Source organism: Podarcis erhardii (assembly GCF_964252035.2).
Source record: "Podarcis erhardii genome assembly, chromosome: 8".
In the NCBI taxonomy this organism is placed as follows: Eukaryota; Metazoa; Chordata; class Lepidosauria; order Squamata; family Lacertidae; genus Podarcis; species Podarcis erhardii.
Genome location: NC_138499.1, coordinates 91,909,970 through 91,924,151, shown reverse-complemented (window position 1 = coordinate 91,924,151; position 14,182 = coordinate 91,909,970). Strand labels below are relative to the sequence as shown.

Sequence of the window (14,182 nt, the reverse complement as noted above, 5' to 3'; positions counted from 1 at the left end):
CTGAAAGCCTCATGTTCCAGACTAACTGGGTCCTTGAGGAGGAACACACCTGTTTTTTGCATGGATGGGGAACCTTTTTCATTCCCATCTGCACTACCTGCCAGGGGTGTGGCCAGGGCAAAAGAAGGTGGGGCAATGAAGGTAAATCCCACCTTTGTTTCTACACACATCCTCCAGGCAGATAAGCAAGGAGCATCATCATCCAGCAAAGAAATGAAACAAAACAAACTCAGGGTGAGGGGGGAGCATGGCCTGGGGAGACTGCTGAGGGCCAGTTAGGGAGGCTTGGAGGGCCACATCCAGCATTAGGTTGCCCACTTCTGTGTTAGGGATAGGAGTACACTGCAAAACATTGTCAGAAGTCAGCACCTGTAGCTAAAAATAACCACAGATAGGGGTGCTCCTGAGAAACGAAACCACATGTCACCTGCATTATTTGCACACATTATTTTGCAACAGAAATAAGAGGGAGTATAGCACATTAAAAAACTAAACATATTGATGGATTCCACAGTAAAAAGAAAAAGAATGGTGCACAAGTTCATCACATTTCAACCACAAGCATTATCATTCCCATTTCAACTGTGTCGCTAAAGTTCCATCAACTATTATATGCAGAGGCTGGGATCAATGAAACCACAAGAAGAAATCCATACTCATCTCTGCCCACAAAAAAATGGTGTCCAAAGAAGATTTGCCCTCCCCGTCCACTTGCCTGCTTGAGTGTTGGTGGCCTGAAGGCAGCCTAGATCAGCCTTCCTCATCCTGCTGCCACTCCAGATATTTTGAACTACAACTCCCATCAGCCCAAGCTGGAGGGCACCAGGTTGAGGAAAGGCCAGTAGAGAGCAAATGTACTACAGGAGAACATGTTTCTTACCAGCTTGTCTGCCAAGGAAACTCTATTGTGGCTGCAGAGGCTTCTGATACATCCAGGGGCAGTTGTTCCCAAGCTTTCCCCCCTCATGGACCCCTCTGAAAATTGCTGATTGTCTTGGGGGGGAGCACTTAATTCTTTTTCTGCCTGTTGCAGCAATTCTAATGTGCTGTGCTAGATGCTGTATGATTTTTAATTGCATTTTTATTGCTTCTCTGTTATCTATTGTATTTTATTGCATTACAATGCAACGCGATTCATGAAATAAAAGCAGCAATAAAAATACAATTCACATCAATACGAATATTGGATGCAATGGATGTGCCACCCCGTCTTCAGCTACAAATCCCCAGACACGCTGTGCACCACCTGAATGAAGTTCACAGAACCAACACCCTGTGTGAAATGAGAATGCCCCAACCGAGAGCAAACCTCACACTTCCCTGAACTGCAGCTAAACCCTAGAGAAGGAAAACTGGTGAGCAAACCATTTTCCCGGGAAATTTGTCTGCTGTTACTGATCTTCCAATCCATAACCTTGCAGATGAGCAATGGCACAGTCGGGTAATTTTAACCTCTGGAACCAATGGTCTCATGACAGGAGGGAATGCATATTACCACACTTACTTCAAAATGTGGTCAGCCACCCCTGCTGCATTTTGAGAACTCTCTTGTTCGTTCTGCCAGGACCCCGGCCCCAAAGACCTGCTCCAATGGAGTCACTGTGGATCAGTCTCCAAACTGCCCTGGCGTTTACCAGAGCAGTTTGAAAGCGGCTGAAGTAAACAAAGTTCACAGCTGGGACGTATCAAGAGCATGGTCTTAGTCGTAAGAGCATAAAGGGACAGAGCAACCGCCCACAAGAAATCTTCAAGGGCCACGTCTGAACCAAAACTCCTCCATCGCCTCCCTCACTCCATGGCAGCCACCTGATCCCACTGCCACCCTCCAGTTTTCTTCTCATATCCAGAACTAATTTCCTTTCCCCACATTTTATTCCCCCTTCCCTGAGGCTACCAGGACCTTTTGTCTGCCTTTGCTTTTTAAAAGGTGTGGGGGTTTTCCTAGCTGTAATTATAAAACAATTAAGATATTACGGTATATTACTTTTGAAAAAAACAACATGAGACCAGCTGCCTTTTGCTCTGTCAGCTAGCAGCAGCTTCCTGAACTATCCCATCCTAGCTAGTCATTATAAGAACTGTAACTTGAAGAGTTGGCGGCCAAGTTACTTTTTTTCTTTCTCCACCGCCATTCCCCTTTCCTTTTGTGCTATGTATTTTAGATTGCAAGCCAGGAACACTCTTGGTTTTTATTGATCTGTGAATGTGAGAAAGCTTTAAATAAATCATAAACAACTATAAAGGCACAATAATCAAGATGCAATTAACATTGCCAATTAGGAGAAAGGCATGCATTTATAAGATACATGGACCACTGGAAATTGCAGAATGCACAAAAAAGTATACATTTCCTACAACAGAGACACAAAACTTTTGACCAAAGAGAGACCCAAATGTACAGAAATTCCCATCTGCCTACATAGCTTCACACCCAATTTTACAAAGAACTAATTTTCAGCGGCAATTGAGGAGATTTTTAAACAAATGCATGTCTTTTTTTCTGTTTCCCTGGAGCATTTGGGCCTTCCTTCGCCACTTGCTTTTCAAGAACAGCAAAAGCCCACTGGCCCAGGAAGTGTATCAGCAGCTCCTGCAGTCAAGGATTCCCTGGGGCAGCTTTCCAAAGCGGTATAGGGCTGTTTGCTGAGGGGCACAAGAATGAGCTTATCAGGCAGGGTGGGGAACTTGGCGAAAGGCTGTGTCTTCAGTACCTAATTTTACCTGCAAAGGCCTGTTTGGGCTCCAAGATTCCTCAGATTTTTGGAGGGATTCAGAAGAGCAGACTGCCACCTGTTCTTGGCTGGTCAATCCTGCAACGCTCCAGGCTAGATGTTTAAAACTAGTCTACCATGAACAGCTGGCAAAAACTATATGTCACAGAGAGGTCAGTTTGAAATATGTTTTGGCACGCCTGATAGAACACTCATTCTTTCAAGTCAGCAATACTTTGCAGAGACAAATTGGAAAAGACAAAACCCATGCGCCTTGTGTTTTATAGCCGATTTCACACGAGAATGTAAAGGAGAGTAGCATGGAAGAGAAAAAGCCAATTGATTCTCTCTAGCGTATTTTTATCTTATTATCATTATTTGTTAAATTAGTTTGTGACTTTATCTTGCCCAATGCCATATTAAATAAATACAAATACATATACTGAGGCATTTAAGAGTGTGGGAGGATAAGAATCACGACTCCTCTTTAACAATTACAGTACCAGTAAAATATTTTAATGCCTTGCTCATGTGACAATACAACAAGCGCTCATAATGTTGATCAGACACTCAGCTTAACTGTTAGACTTTGTCAAGACCTGCCAGGACTCAAATCAGGAGCCTCCTGGTCTATTGGCTGGTGCTGCCTGCTGAGTTGGTCCTGGAAAATCAGGAGGTCTGCAGTTCCAGAATGGGGGTTGTCCTCTGTGACGGAAGAGGCACTGCTCGGACGTTGAGACAGAGGGCAAATAAGGCTACACTCCAGACTGCAGCATGGGATCATTCACAAAAAGCCACAGGCTCTCCCTAAGTTGGTTTGGAGATAAAAGCTCGTGGAAACGGCTTTCTGGCCTGAGAAACAGGCTACCTTTGTCCCTCGCCCACCTGGCTCACTGTCTCCTTGCGCTGCCTCCAGCCTGCTTGCTCCACTGCCCATCCCTACAACCTCCCTTCATCCTACTCAGCTCAGACCAAACTGTGTCTTCTACCTCTGCCAGTGCATGGCTTGGTCTCTGGGCCCCCCTTTCCACGGGAAGCCTTGAGCTTCTCCTATGGGATGCCTGACTCTGCCATGGTTGCCTGCAGTGGGAGTGAGGAACCTTCAGACCGCAAGTCCAATTCACTGGTGCCGTCAGCAGATGGCCAGGATCACAGGGTTACATCCTGCCTTGGCTGCACACATCTTTTTCCAGGATGGCACAGGCTTGCTCAGCCAAGGTGGCAGGATTTAATACCTGCTCATCAAATGTTTTGATCTCATCTCATCAGTAGCAGGTTTTTGGAGGCTCGGGAGGGGGGAGCTGTCTGAAAGCCCTTGGCTCTGAGCCTTCCTCCTCTGGGGTTTCCCTTGGGGGCTCCTCAGCTGGCACCTCCCACCACTCCTCTTCATCCACCAGTGCATGACAGCTGAGCCCGCCCACCTGTCGAACTTGGCCTGCCAGGGGCAGGGAGATAATAATCTGGCCCACAGGCCATGAAGGTTTATCCACCCAGGGAATGAGTCTTTGGACCATGGTAGCAGCATGCAAGTGCTTGACCAGCTAATGCAGTCTTACACAGAAGCACAGCATCCAGATCATGGAAAGTAAGTCATCACTCGATGCTGCAGTCATTAAGATACATCAGCGCATGTATGATCTGGCCCTTAACCCTACTTCAGAAATTATATGTCTGACCAAGCCCATGCGGAAACAAAGTGCTGCTTGCTTGTTGGTTATTTATTTACTTACTTGAAACATTTATGCCCCACTGTTTGAGTAAAAGCCTCCCATAGCAGTTAACATAATTGCACATTTAAAATAACAACAACTCCCTCCAAAAGCAAACTTGAGTGCAGAGTGCCTGCAGTTTTGTGGTGAACAGTACTGAGGAACAAGAGGAAGGTATCAGCATGTTCAGAGTAACTCCAATGTCTACAGGAGATTAAAAAAAATATTTAGGAAGGAAAATCTAGGGAAGCAAAGAACTTGCTCAAGAGCTCAGTTGCTTAGAACATGGTGTTGATAATGTCAAGGTTTCAGGTTTAATCCCAGTAAGGGGCAGCTGCAAATTCCTGCATTGCAAGGGGTTGGACTAGATGATCCTCAGGGTCCCTTCCGATTCTACGATTCTAAAAAAGAAAGGAAAACAAACCACCCATCCCAAATAGCCGAATGAGGCCTGAGTACACTCAGTGACCATGAAATAGTGAGCATCTGTTGGGGAAACAAGAATGAAAACTGGAAGAGATGGAGAATATGATGCAGTGCCCTGAAGGAAAGGATTTCTGCCTGAAATCCTAAAATGGAATGCTTCACACTGCAACAGTTTGTTGCAGCTCCCACCTGTAGTTATATAAAAGGGATGTAAAACAGAAGTAGCAGAGGGATCAGCCAAAACCATGGGTGGCAGGCAACTATGTCTTACTCAGAGTAGGCCTATTGAAATTAATGGCCCCAACCGAGTCATGTTCCCTTCAGTGGGTCTGCTCTGAATAAAACATAATTGAATACGACCTACAGAAAATTCAGCATTTTAAAAAAATCTCCACTCTGCTCAAATAACAGAATAAAAGGTGACAGTGTTTATTTGTAATCTTTGAGGAGATCCTGCTGAACATGCACACAGTTTGTACTTTGCATCTCTGAGGTGCTTCCGAGAAAGAAGGAACACACATAATACAGTGGTTTTCTCATCAGCTAATTCAAAGAACTGCAAGAATATATGCCCAGAAGGAGGGAAATTATAAAATTTAAATTACCACCTATCCAAAAACTCAAGCACCATCTCCAAATGCGTGAGCCTCATGTTTCATGGAACTTACTAATGGGCTGTTTGAATTATACAGCTTGACATTTTAAAAAATAAAAATCATTCTGCCCCAAGCATGTATGCTTTAATAGAATGCTATTTAAATCTGAACACTTCAGAAATATGTGGTTCTTATAACCACCCCTTAAAAAAACCACAACCACTTGTTTCTTAAAGGTTCAATTATTTGCTTCTAGAAAACGTTAGGATATTGGCTAGATATAAACTTATAAATCTAGCTAATCAATTTGTTTTCTGAGATATGCAAACCAGCACATTTTCTGTCAATTAAAATGCCATTAGGATTCTTTTCTGTTTAAATTTAGCATTTACACTTGGCAACAAACTGATACTCATTTATCAGTTCAGTACTCGGCACAATAAGGACCATTTGCACAATACGTCAGGTTATTCTCTGAAGATTTAAAGGCCAATAAATCAAAACAGTCTCTGGGGCCTCTTACACAAGGAGATACCTATTTTATGAGCAAGCAGAACCCAACTGGTATTCTGGCTTCAGATGGTGTATAATAAAAGTTATTTCCCACATTACACAGAAACAAAATTGTGCGCTGGTAGTAAGTATTTATTCAAACAAAGTCCTGCATGCAGACACAACTCCATGACAAGAGTTCACAAGCAGTTGTTTGTCACAGTCACACATGGACAATATCTATATGGGCATCTTCATCATTCAACAACTGAACCCACCAAGTGAGAATACAGGAATCAAGCGTAAAGCCAGCCACTGGGATGCATGCATGCACTAACACATGTGCTTGGTGACACAAGATACATAGGCTTGAAACTCCACAGCATAGAGGGAAATACCGGACATTTCAAACCTATCATTTGGATTGAACCAAGCACCGACCGAGGAGGAGCAAGAACTTGGTGCAGTCGGTGGAAGAGGTACCCAGCAATAAAAATGTCTCTGCAACTCCTGAGCTGGAATTGTAATGGTCTAAACCATCCCCGAAAAAGGGGCCAAGTGTTTCATATATTAAAGAAAGAACACTTAGATGTAATTTGCTTACAAGAAACCCACATTGCCAGGACACATAGAAAACTTCTAACAAACAAGAGACTAGGATTAGAATTTATCTCATCAGATAGAGTCAAGAAAAGAGGAGTAGTGATTTATGTCAAGGAAAAATTGGAGCCAAAAATGATCTTTAAGGACGAGCAAGGAAGATACCTGGCAGTGGAAATTCAAATTCAAGGAGAAAAGATTTTGATTGTTGGAGTTTATGCACCAAATGAGGGGAAGGCTGAATTCTTCAAGAAGTTGCATGAGACTTTAATGGACTTTTTGGACCTTAAAATTATAATGACTGGCGATATGAATGGAGTTGTTTCCACAAACATGGACAAGGCCCAAAGACAAGTAATATCTAAGGATGGAAGACTACCAAAGACTTTCTTTGAACTGACTGACACTATGGACTTGATTGACATTTGGAGAACTAGGAACCCTCTGGAAAGGGAGGGGACTTTTTTCTCTGAAGCAAAAATGACATGGACTAGAATCGACCAAATATGGATTTCTAGTAATCTGGCATCAAGGGTTAAAAAAACAGAAATTTGCCCAAAAACCTGCTCCGACCATAATGCTGTGAAGATGGAAATGAGACTGACAACAGCTGGAACCTTTAGATGGAGAATGAATGACACCCTTTTTGGAGATGAAGAAATTTGTAAAAAGGCCCAAAAGACACTTAAAGACTACTTCGAGATAAATCTGAGATCAGATGTCGAAAAAAGAGTAATTTGGGACGCAAGCAAAGCCGTGATGCGTGGCTTCCTAATACAACAGAATTCAATAAAGAGGAAAAAACAGAATGAGAGGAAAGAGAAAATTTGGAACCTAATAAAAGAAGGGGAGAAGAAACTGAGATCTAAACCTAAGTCTCATGAGATTTTAAGAGAAATAAAGTTTCATCAAACACAATATATGGAACTGATGAATCAGGAAATAGAATGGAAAATAAAACAAATGAGGCAAAAAACCTTCGAGTCAGCAGATAAATGTGGGAAGCTACTGTCATGGCAATTGAAAAAGAGACAAAAGCTGAATACGGTGACATCACTCGAAGTAGATGGGAAGTTTATTAATAAACCAAATGAGATAAGCAATTGTTTTCAAAGTTTTTTCAAGAAACTGTATAAACAAGGGCCAAAGAATGAACAAGGGATAGAAGAATTTATTGAAAAACATGGCCTGCCAAAAATTTCGGAAAAAAACAGAAGGAGTTTGAATGAGAAAATTACAGATCAAGAAATAGAGGGTGCCATTCAGGATATGCAACTAGGGAAATCACCAGGACCAGATGGGCTAACCGCGAGATACTACAAAGCATTGAAGGAATGGTTAGTACAACCATTGAAAGAAGTTTGTAACCAAATCTTGGAGGGGAAAAAGGCTCCCGAATCGTGAAAGGAAGCATTCATCTCACTTATACCGAAGACAGAAACTGAGAAACATCAAGTTAAGAACTACCGCCCTATATCACTTTTGAATGTGGATTATAACATTTTTGCAGACATTTTAGCAAAAAGATTTAAAAAAGTTTTGTTAGAGGAGATTCACAGGGACCAAACAGGCTTTCTACCAGGTAGACAAATGTCAGATAATGTGAGGAACATTATAGACATTTTGGAACTTCTGGAAACTGACATAAATAGAAAAGCTGTATTGATTTTTGTGGATGCAGAGAAAGCCTTTGACAATATTTGTTGGAGTTTTATGAAGAGGAATCTCCAAGGGATGGGGGTAGGCCAAAATTTTGAAAACGGTATAGGTGCAATATATTCTGAGCAAAAGGCTAAACTAATTGTAAATGGTATGGTTATGGACAAGATCCCAATTGAGAAAGGGACACGACAGGGATGCCCAATATCCCCCCTATTGTTTATATCGGTACTGGAGGTTTTCCTGAATATGATTAGAAGGGACCAGCTGGTTAAAGGAATACAGGTCGGAACTAAACATTATAAGTTAAGAGCATTTGCAGATGACCTAGTTTTGACATTGCAACAGCCAGAAGCCAGTACAAAAAGAGTTCTGGAATTAATTGAAATATTTGGTCAAGTAGCAGGTTTTAAATTAAATAAGCATAAGACAAAGGTGTTGGAAAAAAATCTAACGATGGGGGAAAAAGATAGTTTCCAAAGAGAAACCGGTTTGGAAATTGCAAAAAGAGTAAAATATCTGGGGGTGAACTTAACATCTAAGAACGTGAACCTATTCAAAGATAATTATGAGAAATGTTGGTTGGAAGTGAAGAAAGATTTTGATATATGGTCTAGGCTGAGACTTTCCTTGTTAGGCCGAATTGCTGTTATCAAGATGAATGTATTGCCGAGATTGTTATTTTTGTTCCAGACATTGCAAATTTTAGACAAGATGGACTGTTTCAAGAAGTGGCAGAAAGATATATCTAAATTTGTCTGGCAGGGCAAAAAACCCAGAATAAAATTTAAGATTTTGACTGATGCAAAGGATAGAGGGGGCTTCGCCCTGCCGGACTTAAGACTTTACTATGAAGCAGCAGCTTTTTGCTGGCTGAAACAATGGCTACTTCTTGAGAATACAGATATCTTGGATCTGGAAGGCTACGATAACAACTTTGGTTGGCATGCATACTTATGGTATGACAAGGTAAAGGTTCATAGAAACTTTAAAAACCATATTGTCAGGAAAGCACTGTATAATGTATGGAACCGATATAAAGATTTGTTAGAGAGTAAAACCCCCAGGTGGTTGTCACCAATGGAAGCTAAGGCGGTAAAAAGACTGAACATGGATTCAGACTGGCCAAAATATTGTGAAATTATAGAATATGATGGTGAAAAGTTGAAACTACAGAGTTTTGAGCAATTAAAACCTAAAGTCCGAGACTGGTTACATTATTACCAGATTAATGAGACCTTTAAGCAGGACAGGAAACTAGGATTCCAGAAGGAGAGGTCAAAGTTAGAAACAGAATTGTTAGAACCCAATACTAAGAATTTGTCTAGAATGTATAATTTGCTGCTAAAATGGAACACACAGGATGAAACGGTTAAATCAGCCATGATTAAGTGGGCACAAGATATTGGTCATGATATTATGTTTGCTGACTGGGAGCAGTTATGGACCACAGGTATTAAATTTACGGCATGTAGTGCCTTAAAAGAGAATATAATGAAAATGATCTATAGGTGGTACATGACCCCAGTCAAGCTTGCAAAGATATATCATTTGCCCAATAACAACTGCTGGAAGTGTAATGAATGCGAAGGAACTTTTTATCATCTTTGGTGGACCTGCCCGAAGATTAAGGCCTACTGGGAAATGATCTATAATGAAATTAAGAAAATCCTTAAGTGGACATTTGCAAAGAAACCGGAGGCTTTTCTCTTGGGCATGGTAGGCCAAATGGTTCCAAAGAAAGATAGAACATTCTTTATGTACGCAACAACAGCAGCAAGAATTCTTTTGGCAAAGTATTGGAAGACTAAAGAACTACCTACTCTGGAAGAATGGCAGACCAAGGTGACTGAATTTATGGGACTGGCAGAGATGACCGGCAGAATTCGTGACCAGAGGAGAGAGACAGTGGAAGAGGACTGGAAAAAATTTAAAATCTATCTTAAAAATTGTTGTAAAATTTCGGAATGTTAAGATGTCAAGGGATTTGATATAAAGAATTACAGCTGAAAAAATTTAAGCTTAAGAAAATTTTAAAGAGAATTAAATATAAAAATGGATGAAGGATTGCTAAAAAATTTTAAAACAAGGATGCAGTGAAGGGGAGGTATGGGGAAGTCGTGTTATGTTTGTTTGTTTTTTGTTTATGTTGTAAAATTAATAAAAATTATTTAAAAAAAAAAAAGAAACTCCACAGCATAATATGCAAGCAGTAATTCACTATTATAATATTAATAATAATTTATCATTTATACCCCGCCCATCTGGCTGAGTTTCCCCAGCCTCTCTGGGCGGCTCCCAATCGAGTGTTAAAAACAATACAGCATTAACTATTAAAAACGTCCCTAAACAGGGCTGCCTTCAGATGTCTTTTGCTCAAGGGTCGCATAACTAGTTAGCATGTATATTAAACTTCACAATACATGAAAACAATGAAGCATGGCTTTTAAAATGCCAGCACCCAAATCCCATCTAGTCCACCCAAGCAGTGTTTGAAATTAGCCAGGTGCCGGGTGCATTTTGCCCTGGCTCTTAGCCGCCTGCAACCAAGCGAAGATGCCTGGGCGCCAGGAAGGCACCTGACATCTGGAGGTGCCTGCCTGGGGATCCTTGGACCTGGACTGTTTTCACACACTGAGACCACATTCTGTAGAATTCTCTCGGTTATATTTTATCTGCACTATCAGAATGAATTTCAGGAAACAAAATGCTTCTTCTGTGCAGCCTGAACAGAAGCACTGAACGATGTTATAGTTAATTGTTGTCACTTGTCTTCACTTACCCTGCTCACAGTTGTGAAGAATATTTATACATGATGAAAGGTCTGTATCAACGTTAAGAAAAAGAGGTCAGAATAGGCCAATATATATGTGGACTGTCCCTGGATCAAGTGATTTTCTTCTTTAAGTTCTCAAAGTTCTTAACCGAGCTCAAGGTTGTCATCTGAACTGGTGAGATGTTTAACTGAGAATCAATCACAGTCAGACCATCATTTGAAAAATAAGACTTTAGAGCCGTCGTGCCCCAAAAAGGCAACTAGGCATTCCGTTTTGGAGACTGTAACCTTGGTTTGAGGAGCCATTTATTGCCTAGCTCATATATCTTGGTTTCTAACCCTGCATCCAAGACCAAAAAAATGCAGCCAAGAAAGGCCTGCCTGAGTCTTTGCCTGTTGACTGATCAAAAGTATGCTGCTTTATAAAGCCTTTAAGGAAAAATGGACTCTTGATAATAGGATTCTTCTTTTTAGAGTTATTAATTTCATGCTACTGTGATAGTTTTTCATAAACAGTAATGTCTTCTTATTTAATGTTTGATGCAAGTTCCCCAATGAATCATTTTAGTTAAAAGGAAAAACACAGGTGTGGCGAAATCAGGTGTAACTAACCTATTGTGTTTTTAATATTCAGTTGGGAGCCACCCAGGGTGGCTGGGGAATAAACATTATTATTATTATTATTATTATTATTATCATTATTATTATTATTATTACCCTCCAGATTACAGCTCCTACAACCCCTGACAATTGGCTTACCTGGAGGTCCTCTGTGCTACGCCTGTTTTAAAGAAAGGACTATCAAATGGGCCAGAGTGAACCTGCAAACGGAAAGGGCTTTGAATTTTATGGAATTGTATAATAGCAACATATGCCCTCTGATTCCTCTAGAGCAGGAAGGGCCAGAGCTCAGTGCATCTGCTTTGCATGTCAAGGGCCCCAGATTCAGACAGGTAGTGGATTCCAGGTAAGAGAAGGCTGGAAAAGGCTCCCTGTCTGAAACTAGGGGCAGCTGCTGCCAGCCTGTGTAGACGCCACTCCGCTAGATGGGCCAGTGATGGGACTTGCTCTAAGGCACTTTGCTCTGTCAGACTGAAGTAAATAGGACAGGATTTTAGGTGCTGGTTGTCTTAGACCGCAACACTAGGAACAAGCCCGAAAGAGCCTAAGCTTACTAACTTCTTTTAAGCTGTCTTGTAGGTGGGTTCACAAAAGTTACAAGGCTGAAAAATAAAAACTTCCAGAGAAAAGAAGCTCCATCGCCTGCGGTCAGCACAGAAACATAGGCTTAGTAGGCACTCAGTAGGGTAGTAAAAAGAAGATAAATTTGCCTTCTCCCAAGTGGATCCCTCAGTTGCCTGCAAGGAATTCCTGGCCAGTTGCTAAATGCAAGGCACAGGTTTCTATCCTTTTGTTTAATGAGCGCAGCATTATAGAAGCCAAGTCAGAAATTTAACTTGATTCTTCAAAGGCAATTTAGCCAGCCAAAATCTCCTTTCTCCCTTCCTCAAAGATCAGAAGTGCCAGATAACATCAAGGACGATTCTGCATAATGGAGAACATCTGCGCAAACCCTTTGGCTTTTGACTCCACCACCTTCCCTCTCAAATCGATCTGGTTTTTGGCGTGTGTCCCCCCCCCCCACAAGGTGCCCAAAGAACCTTTTCTGGAGCCTTCCTTGTGGCGCCCCCTGCCGGTCGGGGCGCAGACTCCCACAGCGGGAGTCCAGAATGTGCAGGAAATGGTAAAGTTAAAAGAACACCGACGGCGCGACCTCCGAAGCCTCCGCGGAGCGCACGGCACAAACACGCCGCCTCGCCGCCTCCCCTCCCCCCCCCCCATCGCGAGCAGCTCCTCTGCTCCGACGTGCTCTCCCGCAAAGAGGAACCGGCCACACAAGGGCTCCTCGTCACCGCGCAACATCCGCGGCCAGAGACCGCTCCTCGCGCAACGCCCCCGCCCTCCCGACGGCTTTTCGTCCACAGACGCCCCTTGCTTCCCGCACCTCCTTCCTCCACCCCGTCGAGAGCAGGTTTGCACTGGGAACGCCAAGTTTCCTTTCCACCCGAGAGCCCCCCGCCCCGCCCAGCGCGCTCCTTCACCTGGCAACGACATCCAAGCTTGCAAGCCCAGCGAACTCCGTGGGGCTTCTCGGAGCGGGAACACTCGCACGATCAAGCGAGCCTCGGAAGGGCTACTCACGAGTAATCCCCGCGGAAATCTACCAGGCTTGCCTTGCGAGCAATCAAGGAAGGTAACTGAAATGATCCGACGCCGCTTCCCGCGAAGAAGACCCAGGCCCCCGGGAAATTGCCTGCATTGCAGAGGGTTGGACTAGATGACCCCCGCGGACCCTTCCCACTCTACTATTCTCTAATCCCAAGGATGTACTGAGACGGGGGTACTGGCGGGGTACTTACCCCAGGGGAAGCACCATAGCGGGGCCCGCGCCGCGTGGATGTCGCCGAAGGGCAGGTCCGACGGCAGCTGCGGAGAGGTCCCGGGGGCAGCCCCGGCAGCGGCAGCAGCAGCAGCAGCAGCAAGGGCGGCGCTTGCCGGACCTCCGCGCTCATAAAGCGCCCGGCGGGGATCCTGGCGAGGCTCGGCGGGTGGAGGGGTCGAGGGGGCGGGAGGCGCCGTCCGGAGCGGGATCCGCGGGGCGCGAGCGGCAGGTCCCGGCGGAGGCGGCAGGGAGGCTGAGGCTGCTGCTGCCGCGGTTGCCGCGCCTCCTCCCCCGAGGGGGAAACTGGAGCCGGCGGAGCCCCTTCCCGCCCCTCCCTCGGGCTCGCCCACAGGGGCGGCCCGGCCCGCCCTCCTGCTCCGCCTCCGCGTCCGAGGTCCGCGCAGCGCGCTGCTTAGAGACCTCCCTCCCTCCCTCCCTCCCTCTCTCCGGCTAGGAGCCAGTGACGTCTGCCTTTTGTGCCCGTCGCGGCTGCCGCCTGCTTCCCCGGGAGACCGGGCATCTCTCCCACGTGCAGCGCGCCCGCGGGCTTCAGACGTGCTGCGGGTTGCGGAGTAGGGTTGCCCCGTTTCAGGGTGTGAAGGAAACTTTCGCGGGGAGGGGTAGCCTTCTCCCCGGAGAAGGGGACAGACGGCGGACTTGTGGGGAGGGGAGACAAGACCACCAACACATCCAGATACTTAGCTGTCATTTAAAAAGAAAGTCAACCAGACATTTCTGAAGAAAGTTAGAGCAGAACCCGTGGAGAGACA

At 44.2% G+C, this 14,182-nt stretch overlaps 1 protein-coding gene across 1 annotated transcript in view; it reads right to left on the bottom strand.

The window, feature by feature from the left end:
• SEMA5A (semaphorin 5A) overlaps window positions 1-13,600 on the bottom strand; it is a 169,582-nt gene extending 155,982 nt beyond the window's left edge. Inside the window, exon 1 of the mRNA XM_081872623.1 lies at window positions 13,390-13,600. The gene's annotated coding sequence lies outside the window, so the exon portion shown is untranslated. The remainder of the gene's footprint in view (window positions 1-13,389) is intronic.
• Between the last annotated feature and the right edge of the window lie 582 nt (window positions 13,601-14,182).